Source organism: Miscanthus floridulus, chromosome 3 (assembly GCF_019320115.1).
Source record: "Miscanthus floridulus cultivar M001 chromosome 3, ASM1932011v1, whole genome shotgun sequence".
NCBI lineage: Eukaryota > Viridiplantae > Streptophyta > Magnoliopsida > Poales > Poaceae > Miscanthus > Miscanthus floridulus.
Window position 1 is genome coordinate 124,872,826 of NC_089582.1, and position 11,577 is coordinate 124,884,402.

The 11,577-nt window shown below is 50.0% G+C and overlaps 1 pseudogene; it reads right to left on the reverse strand.

The window, feature by feature from the left end:
* Positions 1–8,748: 8,748 nt before the first annotated feature.
* On the reverse strand, positions 8,749–9,934 carry LOC136546795 (protein EXORDIUM-like 7; annotated as a pseudogene).
* Between the last annotated feature and the right edge of the window lie 1,643 nt (positions 9,935–11,577).

The following is an 11,577-nucleotide window of genomic DNA, read 5'->3' on the forward strand; positions in this document are numbered from 1 at the left end:
CTGGCGACTCTTGCACGAAGAATCCGAACGCTGAGTCCCCAGCTTAGTTGGCGATGAAGCGACGAACAATCCAAACGCCGAGGAGTTCCTAGCTTAGCTGGCGAGCCCCCAACGTAGTGAACGATGAAGCGATGAACAATCTGAACGCCGAGGAGTCCCCAGCTTAGTTGGCGAGCCCCCAGCGCAGCTAATGATGAAGCGACGGACAATCCGACCAGTTGGTTGATGAAGAATCGAGCACTGAGTAGCCCAACCAACTGGTCGGCGGTGAAGTGAGCGCCGAACAGTCCGACCAGCTGGTTGGCGACGAAGGTCATGAAGCTAGCAGTCCGACCAGTTGATCGACGGAGAAAACAGCAGCGGAGCTTACCAGAGACATCGACCTTCGGTGAAGTGTACACACTTAGGCTTCGTTGGCGAAGTCAGATGATCATCATCCATGACTTAATCAAAGAGGATGTTAGTATTGATACATGCGCCTCAAGGTGTAATGTATAAATTGTAGTCCCCAAGTCTGACAGTAGGTAAAGAATGTATCTGGTGTTAGGATCAAAGAATTACAACGATCACTTAGTCAGAATAACTGAGTCCTAGCTTAGCCGAGCACACAACCAGTCCCCAGCTTAGCTAAAGACCAGTAATAGAAAAATAGTACACTCACTGCTAGGTGAAGTGTACACACTTAGTCTCTGAGTCTGCTGTAAGATAGAGCAACATCTTGTAGCAGGATCAAAGAAACAAGTGAAAAGGACAAAATCCCCGTGCTTAGAACTGGATATTGGAGTAAAATTTGGAGAGTGCTTAGCACTTAAAAATGGTCAAAAAATAGAGAGTGCTTAGCACTTTACTGTTGGAGAACATGAAGAGTGCTTAGCACTATACCGTGGAGAAATTGGAGAGTGCTTAGCACTTAACCGTGGTAAAATTTAGAGAGCATGGAGAGTGCTTAGCACTATACCATGGCGAAATTGAAGAATATGGAGAGTGCTTAGCACTATACCATGGCAAAATTAGAGAGTGCTTAGCACTTTTACTGTTGGAGAACATGTAGAGTGCTTAGCACTATACCGTGGCGAACATGGAGAGTGCTTAGCACTTAATCGTGGCAAAATTTGGAGAGTACTTAGCACTTAACCCGTGGAGAAAATGGAGAGTGCTTAGCACTATACCGTGTGAACATGGAGAGTACTTAGCACTTAACCGTGGAGAAATTGGAGAGTGAACCGTGGCAAACATGGAGAGTACTTAGCACTATACTGTGGTAAACATGGAGAGTGCTTAGCACTTAACCATGGATAAATTGGAGAGTGCCTAGCACTATACCATGGTGAACATGGAGAGTGCTTAGCACTTAACTATGGAGAAATTAGAGAGTGCTTAGCACTTAACCATAGCAAACATGGAGAGTGCTTAGCACTATACCGTGGCGAACATGCAGAGTGCTTAGCACTTAACCATGGAGAAATTGGAGAGTGGCTAGCACTGTACCGTGGCGAACATGGAGAGTGCTTATTACTTAACCGTGGAGAAAATTGGAGAACCATGACGAAAATTGGAGACCATGGAGAGTGCTAAGCACTATACCAACAAGACGTGAGGGGCATTCTATCCCAAGATGTTTATGCATTCTTAGGAATATATGCATCACTAAGGAGCCACTGTCGATCGCACGTGGCGTAGAGCGCTATTGCTCATGCATATTTGATATAGGCATCACCAAGGAGCCGCTGCCGATCGCCCATGGCACAAAGCGCTACTGCTCATGCATACTTGGGTGCTAAATCGAGGACGGGCTTCTTTTTGGTAACATGAATGAGAGCGTGGCTGGTCGGCGGGTGATGAAATTGCCTAGCCCTTGAGATTTTCTGGCCTGTCGCCATGGCGGCAGTCGCTGTTGTCACAATGCAGTTCTTCACGACGGTCATCATCATGGCACGGCGTGGCTTGATTACGACTTAGGCGGCTCGCTTAGCAGCTTGCTTGGCGGCTCGGGTGGCACGGTGGCTGGGCAGCTCGAGCAGCTTGGCGGCTCGGTGGCACAGTGGCACAACAGCTCGAGCAGTTCGATAGCTCGAGCGACTCCACGGCACGGCAGCTCGAGCGGTTACACAGAGTCATAGGCAAACAGGCGTAATCGGAGCCTGACAGAGTCAATTTGTGTGGGGAGGCGAAGCCCTGAGCGTGTTTGATTGAGGCGAAGGCGCAGTTCGATTTGAATGGTGATAGTATGCGTCATCTTAAAGATGTTTAGCATGGAGAAAAACAAAAGATAATTAGAGGAAAATTATGGAGAAAACAACAAATGGAGAAAACATCATGGAGAAAATCATTATTGAAATGCATAAATACATAAGGGGTACATATCTTAGTAGGATGTCTCAAGGATAGAAACGCCTAAGGTGTTCAATGTGCCATGAACTATGGATGTTGACGCCATCTTGATGATAGAGCATTATGACCCTGGTTGGGTCATAGCTTTTATGATGTATGGACCTTCTTGGAGCCAATGATGCAGGCCTCCATTCTGACTGAGAGGTCCATCGCTTCGGTGATGGTGAGTCCTTCTCTTTCACAGTCATAGGTGGTGGAGACGTTGGCACGCAGGGTGAGGACGCCCTGCTCCGTTGGGATCTTCAACATCAGGTAGACATAATGGGGTATGGCCATGAACTTGGCGAGAGCTGGTTGGCCAAGGATGACATGGTAGGTGGCGTTGAAGTCTGCCACAAAGAAGTTCATGTACTCAGTACGGAAGTGGTCGGCGCTGCTAAACTAGACTGGCAAGGTGATCTGCCCCAAAGGTTGGGATGCTCTGCTAGTATAATACCCTAGAATGGAGAATCAACAGGAACGAGATCGTCCTTCATGAATCCTAACTCGGTTAGGGCTCCGGCGAAGAGGATGTTGAGGGCACTCTCACCGTCAATGAGGACCTTCTTGAACTGCACATTGCAAATGGTTGGATCCAGCATGAGTGGAAAACACCCAGGGTATGGAATATCTGCCCACTAGTCAGTCCTACTGAATGTGATATGATGCTCCGACCAGTCCAGATATTTGGGATCGGTGACCGTGTCGTACTTGGTGATCGACATGACCTACCGAGCGGTCAGCTTCTGCTAGTGTTTGCTCTTAGAGGCCTCGTATCCTTCGAAGATTGTGGCGACGCTCTTGTTGGCATCTTGGAAAGTAGGTCGTGCATCCTTAAGATGCTCCTCCTCCTTGCCATCACCTGACTTGTCATCCTTGCGCGTCTACCGTTTCTGCTTGTCATCGCAAAAAGCTTTGGCCAAGACATAGCATTGCCGCATGGTGTGCTTGTTGTTCTTGTGAATTGGGCACGGACCGTCGAAGAGCTTTTCATAGGCAGCATTGAAATTGCGCTTAGCGCGTGGCTGCTCTACATTGTTGATGAAGTTTTTCGGTCAGCGACGACATGGTTGTGCAGCCCTCGATCCATCTGGCTAATCATTATGATGGCGTTCACAATCATCGTAGCGCCTATCGCGATCTTCATAACACCGTTCTTCGCGGTGATCATCATTACGACGTGGGTGGTGATCTGAGCAGGAAGCACGAGCAATGTCGTCCTTGAACTACCGATCAGCTTCTTCGAAATCTATGTATGAGTTTGCAACCTTGAGGAGTTCACCGATGGTCTAGGGCCTCTTACGGTAAAGTTTGGAGCGCAACTCCTGATGGTGATGTAGTCCTCTAGTAAAAGCAGAGATGGCCTCACCGTCCCTAATGTTGGGGATGGTGTTCCTTGTTTCTGAGAAACACCTGATGTAGCTTCGTAGAGGTTCCCCAACGTCTGATGGAGTTTCTCCAGATCATATTTCGTGTCAGGCTGCTGGCACGTTGCCATGTAATTCTCGATGAAGACTTTCTTGAGATCATCCTAAGATTTGATGGAGTCCTTCCCCAAGCCCATAATCTAATTGTTGGCTATCTAGCAGAGCATGACATGCAAATAATTTGCCATTACGTCATTGTTTCCTCCGGTGGCACGTACGGTGATCTCAAAGAGCTACATCCACTACTCGGGGTCAGCCTTGCCATCGTAGGGATCAACCCCAAAGATCTTGAAGCCTATAGGCCATTGTATAGCTTGTAGCCTTGCTGCGAAGGGGCGAGGTCCCACGGCTTGATAGCTTGGAGTGGTCAGAGGCCGACGGGGTCGCCGCATTGGTCGTCGTACTCTTGCCGGCGTTGGAGCTCTGCCTGATGCCGCTGGGCACGACTGTTTTTGATGTGATGTGGGCATCGAGATTGGTGTTGATACGGTCGTGGGTGTCACCGTGTAGGGGTTGATTAACCTCCTGGTTGGCATTATGAGTGGTCGGCCATGTTGATTTCATGGACCTTGTGATCCAGGATTTGATGGCAACATTGCCCCTAGACCCCCCTTGGATGATTTGGCCCGCTGTGGTAACGGACTCCCCCCATTATGGTGAGAACCACGAGGGTTACGACTAAGTGCGGACGCTTGTCAAAAAGGATGGAGCTGGGTTCCGGATGTCGTTGACCTAGACCTGAGCTACTTTAAGCAGCGCTTGGATCTTGAGTACCTCCAGCGTTGGTGGGAGGCTAGCCAACTCATCAGTGGCCATAGCCAGATTGGCGCTCGGCGTCTGCTCCACTTGCTGGTTGTCCACCATGAGGAACTCTTGTTGGAGATTACGAGCGAGAGGCGGCCGAGTCACCTTCGACAGCTTGGTTGGCATTTTCTGCTTCTTCATTATGACATCGTTGGCGATCAGCGTTCCTGGCTTCACGTTTAGGGCGCTAGGCACTGGTCTCTCCATCGATAGCTACGCTATCGTGGCCAACCATGAAAAGCTCTCTCCCAAAGTCTGGAAGGAAAGGTGGGCAACTGCTGGTAGAACCCTCAGAATATGGCTTGGGGCTTTCCTCTAGGATTGTATGGAACCGTGTCATCCGAAAGATTTGTTTGGATTTGCACCATGTTTACCATTGGTGTAGGTTGGTCGGCCTTAGGGAAGTTAATTTGATAGAGGTCATTGATGTGGCTGCGCTCGGCGTGGTCGGCAAAAAGATGGTACATGGCGTCCTGATAGATCGGACCCTGCACCCACCAGCCCCGAAAGAATAGGGCTTCGGCATGCTCTCCGGTCGGGGCGAGGGAGTGGTCGGCGTTGAACGGTACGCCCCTTTTGTAGTTGCCGTGATCACCAAGTTGCCGCGAGCAGGGTGCTTGGTATTAGTGGCATGGTGACCTTGGAGTGCAGGGAACTTCGTCGCTCGCTCTAGATTGATCTAAGACCGAATCCACGAGGAGCTGGCATTCCACTAAGCGGTCTGTGACCCGATCGATGGATGCAATCAGATCGTCATTGCTGATGGATCTCCTAACCCAGCGACGAGGCGCCGAGATCGGAAATGTCATTGTAGATGTTGGCATGATCGACGTAGGGTGATTCTGCACCACCCTCCACAATTTCCTCGACGTCGTCGACGCCGATGACCCAGGTCATAGATCCGACCGTGAAGGTCTGACCTAGCTCAGGAAGGATCATGGAGCTCGGGAAGCGGACCCATCTGGCTCGCCATGGAATCAGCACGCACACCCCCTACCTGGCGCGCCAATGTCGACGAAATATGGTCGGTAGTCTATCGAGTGGTATGTCCACCATAGTAGATGAACGGTGGTGGTGGTGCGCGTAATAGGACCGTGATGGTTGACACAAGCACAGAGACAATCGATTTAGACAGATTCGGTGGATTATATTGAATATGAGATCCATTCGAGGGGCGTCCCTACCCGTCTTATATAGTCTGGGGGTAGGGTTACGATTCGGTTTAGGTCTAGATCTATTCGGTTATATGGTAAGTATTTACATGGAATACGATATCTATCGTATCAAAAAGATCTTCCTTCATCACCAAGCTATCTTCGAATTGCTTTGCGGTGCATGCCGATCAGAGCCGAGCACCATAGGTCTTGATCTTATGGGTTGAACCTCCCCTGATGGTACGGCCCATGTCTATTACCGTGGGTACATAAGTTATACCCCCACGGGTGTCAGTTGTCCTAGCTTAAGTTTCTATCTACGTGTTGAACCTTAAATACTCTTTCAAATACTCCATGCTGTTTCAGCGCGTGCAGTGGCATGCCTAAGAAATGCTAGTGGCTGGATGTTGGAATCTTTTTCACTGTCTGAATCCTTTGAGCTGTTCAGTTTGGAAAAGAGGTGGATGAGAACTTGTTGGATAATGGCATCTTATAATATGCTTGTCTCTTGTGTGAATTGCAGATGCATGATCGGGAATAGTCACTTGTTAGTGATGAACTCGCTAACATTAGCAACATTTGCTTAGTGATTTGTGACAAAACAGAAGTAGTAAAATAGTAGCCGGACATAAACTTTCCTGTGGTGTTTGAGTCTTGGGTCCTGAGTCCTGACTGTTTGGGTAGGACGGTAGGTGTGCATTTGAAACATGTGATGTGTTAATTCTAGAGTCTAGATTGGCCCTATTTCATCCATAGGTTTCGTCTTACACTGAATCCTTGATCATTACTGCAGTAGCAAATTGCCATGTTAACTGTAGCGGCTGAGAAAAGTTCTTTTGGCTGGATGCTGAAACTTCTGTTATTCTTTCTGAATAGTAGAATTACTCAGTTTAGAAGAGGTGGGGGTGGGAATTATATGGTTTCTGTTGTCTCTTGTCTGAAGATGTTTGATCCGGAGCATTCAAAACTCACCAGCAGCAGCAGAAGCATTTCTAGTGATTGGTGATGAACACAACTAGTATTAGCAACATGATTACTACCGAGGGATGAACTTTCTCATATCCTTTGAGCCCTCGCTGTTGAGGTGTTGTGATTGTGGAAAGACAGAAAACAAGGTTCACGAATGAAGTTGGGCGTTACCGACTGCTTTCCTCTCCCTCTGCATATGGATGTAATGTACGGGGTTATTTGTTTGGTTCTAAATCGTAGTAGTTGTCCTATCGAATATTTGGACATTGTATAAAGTATTAAATATAGACTAATTACGAAACTAATTACATAGTTTGTGACTAATTTACGAGACGAATCTTTTAAGCCTGGTTAGTTCATGATTTGACAATGGTTTACTACAGTAAACATGTGTTAATGACGGATTAATTAGGCTCAAAAAATTCGTCTCGTGGAGTACTGACGGATTATGTAATTTATTTTTTTATTAGTATCCGAACACCTCTTGCAATATCCTCCCGACACACTTCCTAAATTTTAGTAGCCGGATCCAAACTCCTAACCGTCTGAGTTGTGTTCTGCACTGTCTATATTTCTGGAGTACATAGGTTTTTTGTTTCTCAAATCCTTGACGCTAGAGTAGTAACTTGCTACTGTTATCCTGTTTGCTTGGCTGATAAGCCATGACTGAAAGTACCGTTGGCTGATTTATTGTGAGAGAAAAATATTGTTCGTTGGCTGAAAAAGTACGGCTTATAAGCTAAGCGAACAGGACGAACGTTGGTAGTGGGGACTGAATGGCTGCAAATTTACTAATTTAGGTTTGAATTGGGGAGTTTGGGAGTGTCAGATAATGGCTCAATGTGCTAGGAGTGGCAATGAAATAAATGTGACTCTGAACTTTTAGCCACTGTCGTAGCCTACGCCATGCTGCTACGTGACCACTGCGATTCAGCCTGTTCGTTTCGTGTAAAACATAGATTATTATTGTTTACTGATTTTGTATAAGAAAAAAATATTATTTTAACTTATAATTCATGATCATTTACCCCAAGCGAACATGCTGGGTCACATGCAAATGCCGGCTGAAGAAGCTCATGTCAATACGGAGGCCCTGAGAAGATGAATCCTCCACTGTCAAAATGTCTGATACTATGTGCAGTGTGATTACAACAGTAAAGACATCTCTCCACTCCCTAATTCAATGCTGCATGTAACTGCAACAGTAAAAGAAGCCCTTTAAACACCCTCCGAAGTCTGAACCAATGTACTAGCACAGTGTAACTAAAGCAGTAGTACAGTACTACTACACTTTCTAATTCGCTGTCCACTCTAATATAAGGGGGTGTCGGGATCCGGTGACTAAATTTAGAAGGTGTCACGTGAGAATGTCGCATGGGGTGTTCGGATACTAATAAAAAAATAAATTACAGAATCCGTCAATACTCCATGAGACGAATTTATTAAGCCTAATTAATCCATCATTAACACATGTTTATGGTAGCACTACATTGTCAAATCATGAGTTAATTAGGCTTAAAAGATTCGTCTCGTAAATTATTGGCAAGCTGTGTAATTAGTTTCGTAAGTAGTCTATATTTAATATTCTATGCATATATCGAATATCCGATAGAACAGCGACTAAAATTTAGTAGGAGAAACAAAGACCCCACTGCGAGTCTACAAGAGTAAAATAGGGGTACAAGTTCTCAGAAGAAAAAGATAAGAAAGAGAGGTCATCAGAGACGGAGGCAAGGAGACCAAGCTGCAGAGTTACCATGATCCCCAGACTCAAGCATGCAGAGTCAAAAGGTGAAAGCAATCAATCAGGCGACACTTTGCTTCAGCAAGCAAGAGATGCAGGCTCGGGAGTTTCAAACAAAATTCGAATCCCAGAAAGCAAGGCAAAAATCAAAAAAGAAATCGAACAACAAATTGATATTTTCTCATTGTTTCCTCCCGAACTGCAGATCGATCAGGCAGCCGCAGAGGCAGGCTCCACACGATTCATGTATGTATCTCATAATACAGTGCAGCTTCAAAATTACTGGGTTCGGTTCATCTGATCCTCGTCTCGTCTCCTGTGGGCCATTCCCTAACGAACAGGAAGTGAACGAACGCTGTCTCCACTGTCCATCCATTGGGACCGCCATGGATTTCTGCAATGCCATCGAGCAGAATGGCATGAGCAGGATGCCATCGGGTCAGTTGCTGGAGTTGGGGCCGTAGCAGGCGCCGCGGACGGGGTTCCAGAGCCACTGCACGAGGAACCGCCGGCCGTTGACGCCGTTCACGTTGTAGGCGCTGCCATCGGCGCGCGGGACACGTTCCCGACCAGGCCGCCCGCGCCGCCGCCGTCGCCGTACACGCCCAGGCACAGGTCCGCGATCTCGGTCGGCGCCGTCGGCGTGTCCCCGGCGTACCACGCGTTCACCAGCGGGTTCGTGGACATCTCCGCCAGCTCGTGCCCCAGCACGATCACCATCCCGTCCACCCCGGCGTCGCCGTTGGGCGGCCGCAGCACCGCCTGGGCTCCCCCGCCGCCGTACTCGGCGGCGGCGGCGAACGGGTACGCGCACTTGCCGGGGCACTGCGTGGCGCTGTTCCCGACCCAGGCGTAGGGCACCGTGACCCCGACCACGGACGCGAAGGTGAAGTAGTGGAAGCCGCAGACGGCGCGGCAGAACTCGTCCACCTGCACGTCGGGGGACGTCAGCACCAGGTACGCGCCGTTGTAGGGGTCCAGCGGCAGCGGGTCCGGGTACGCGTACACCGCCGACCGGATCACGGACTGCACGTCGATGCGCCGGAGCGACGCGCCGTGGGAGTAGCCCGCGTCGGAGTGCTCCCCGGCGACGGCGAAGGCGCCCGTCACGTTGGCGCCCGTCTGGTCCGCGTACATCCGCGGCGTGTGCGCCCACCAGTCGGAGACGGCCGGGAACGGCGCCGGCGCCGAGAGCGAGGCGAGGAAGTCCCGGAGCACGGCCTGCGCCGCGGCCTTCCCACCGCCCGTACCAGATGAGGTACAGGTTGGTCGGCGACCCGGACACGACGGGGCCCATGTGGTACTGCATGTCCACCAGCTGGTTCCCGTCAACCAGGTAGTCCGCGCGGTACACCGGCGCGCCCCGGACGGCAGCGATGCTGCTGCTGGAGATGCAGATCGCCGCGGCAGCGGCGGCGGCGGCGAGGAGGAGGGGGGGAAGGGTGGCGAGGGAGCAGCCTCCCCATTTCGGTGGGATGCGTGGACTGGAGTGGAGTGAAGGCTGAAAGTGAGTCACCGAGCTGGCAGCTGGGTTGTTGGTGCCTTTTGAGTTTGAACAAACCCTCAAGCTTTTTTAAAAAAGAAAAAAGAAGTTTCGGGTACAGTTATTATAAACAGACCATTGCATTAATATAATTAAACATACTATTACATTAAATAGACTTTGGATCGGTATTTCGAGTAAACACCAACAAGTAAATTTCTAATATTGCGCGTCTGACATGGATGGTGTGCTAAGAGGACACGAGGTTTACAGTGGTTTGAGCAGAATATCCTACGTCCAGTTCGTTGCTGCTGCTCGTGTTACTCGCACTGAAAGTTCGTAACTGGGGTTACAAACGGTCGAGAGAGGGACATGTCCCAAGTCTTTGGTGGAAATGACGAATCGGTGCCGAGAGCTCGGTAGCGGCTCGGCTATGTGTTTGAGGTTCGATGCTAGTGATTCTGATCTGATGCGGTGCGATGTAATGCGAGTTCGATGCGATGAGTTCCGATCCGATCCGATGCCCTTCTAGGGGATGCCCTGCTTTCCCTTTTATAGGTCAAGGGAAAGCATGGGTTATAACGGAAGAAAAGAGAAGACGAGAGGAAGAGGGAAGTCCCTTTAGGGTCGTCGGACCTTTCCTTTTCTTTGTGCGGGCCCCGCTGACATGGCCGGTGGTGACAAAGACAGCCCCTCGCCGGGCGTCTGTCCGCCTGATGATGCCATGCCCTGGCATTGTCAGCGGGTCGTGACGTCCTATCCCACCTCGGGTGGCGACGCGACGAACCAGCGTGCTGATCAGCGGCCGTACAGGGAGTAGGCAGCATAGTGACCACGCATCCGTCACCATGGGCGATGTGAGTCTCCTGAAATGCATGTCGCAGGGATGGGTCATGCTGAGACGTGACCGCTCCCTGCACGATGCCTAGAAGTTTAATCTTGGGTTGTACTTTCTGGCCCATAGTGTTTGGCGGCGACGTGAGCTTTCATTATGAGCCATGTCTGAGGGATAGGGCGAGGTGGAGTCAGCCTGCAGACGTCAGGCGAGGCGGAGCCAGCCCTCAGACGTCGGTCGAAGCGGAGACCGCCCTCGGAGGTCGGGCAAAGGTGGAGCCCACCCTTAGATGGTCGGGCGAGGTACAATCCCGTGGCCTCAGTGTTGGGCGAGGAGGAGCCCGCCCTCAGACGTTGGCGAGGTGGAGCCCACCCTCGGGGGTCGGGCGAGGCGGAGCCCATGACCTCGGTGTCGGTTGGAGTTGTAGTCGCACCCTGAACTGCCTAGGATGGAGTAATGTATAATGACCATTAGCCCCTCTTCTTCGAATACCCTAGTATTGGTTCCCCGACAGTAGCCCCCGAGTGAGATCCGACCCCTTGCTGTTGCTGGGGTTGGGTGTCACTAATAGATCAGGAGAGGATAGCAAAATTAGTAGGAGAAAAACGTATTATTTTCGCACCTACCCCCTCCCTAGGTTCTGGACCATCATTCTATGACCGCACGTTCGGTCTCCTTGCGAGTCTAACTTGCCTCGAGCCCCCACGCATAGCAGGGGTACGGTCAAGGGTCGTCTCATCTTTGTGATCGTTGCCCCGTCCGCGGTTTTCCGCAACCGAAGGGGTTGAGCT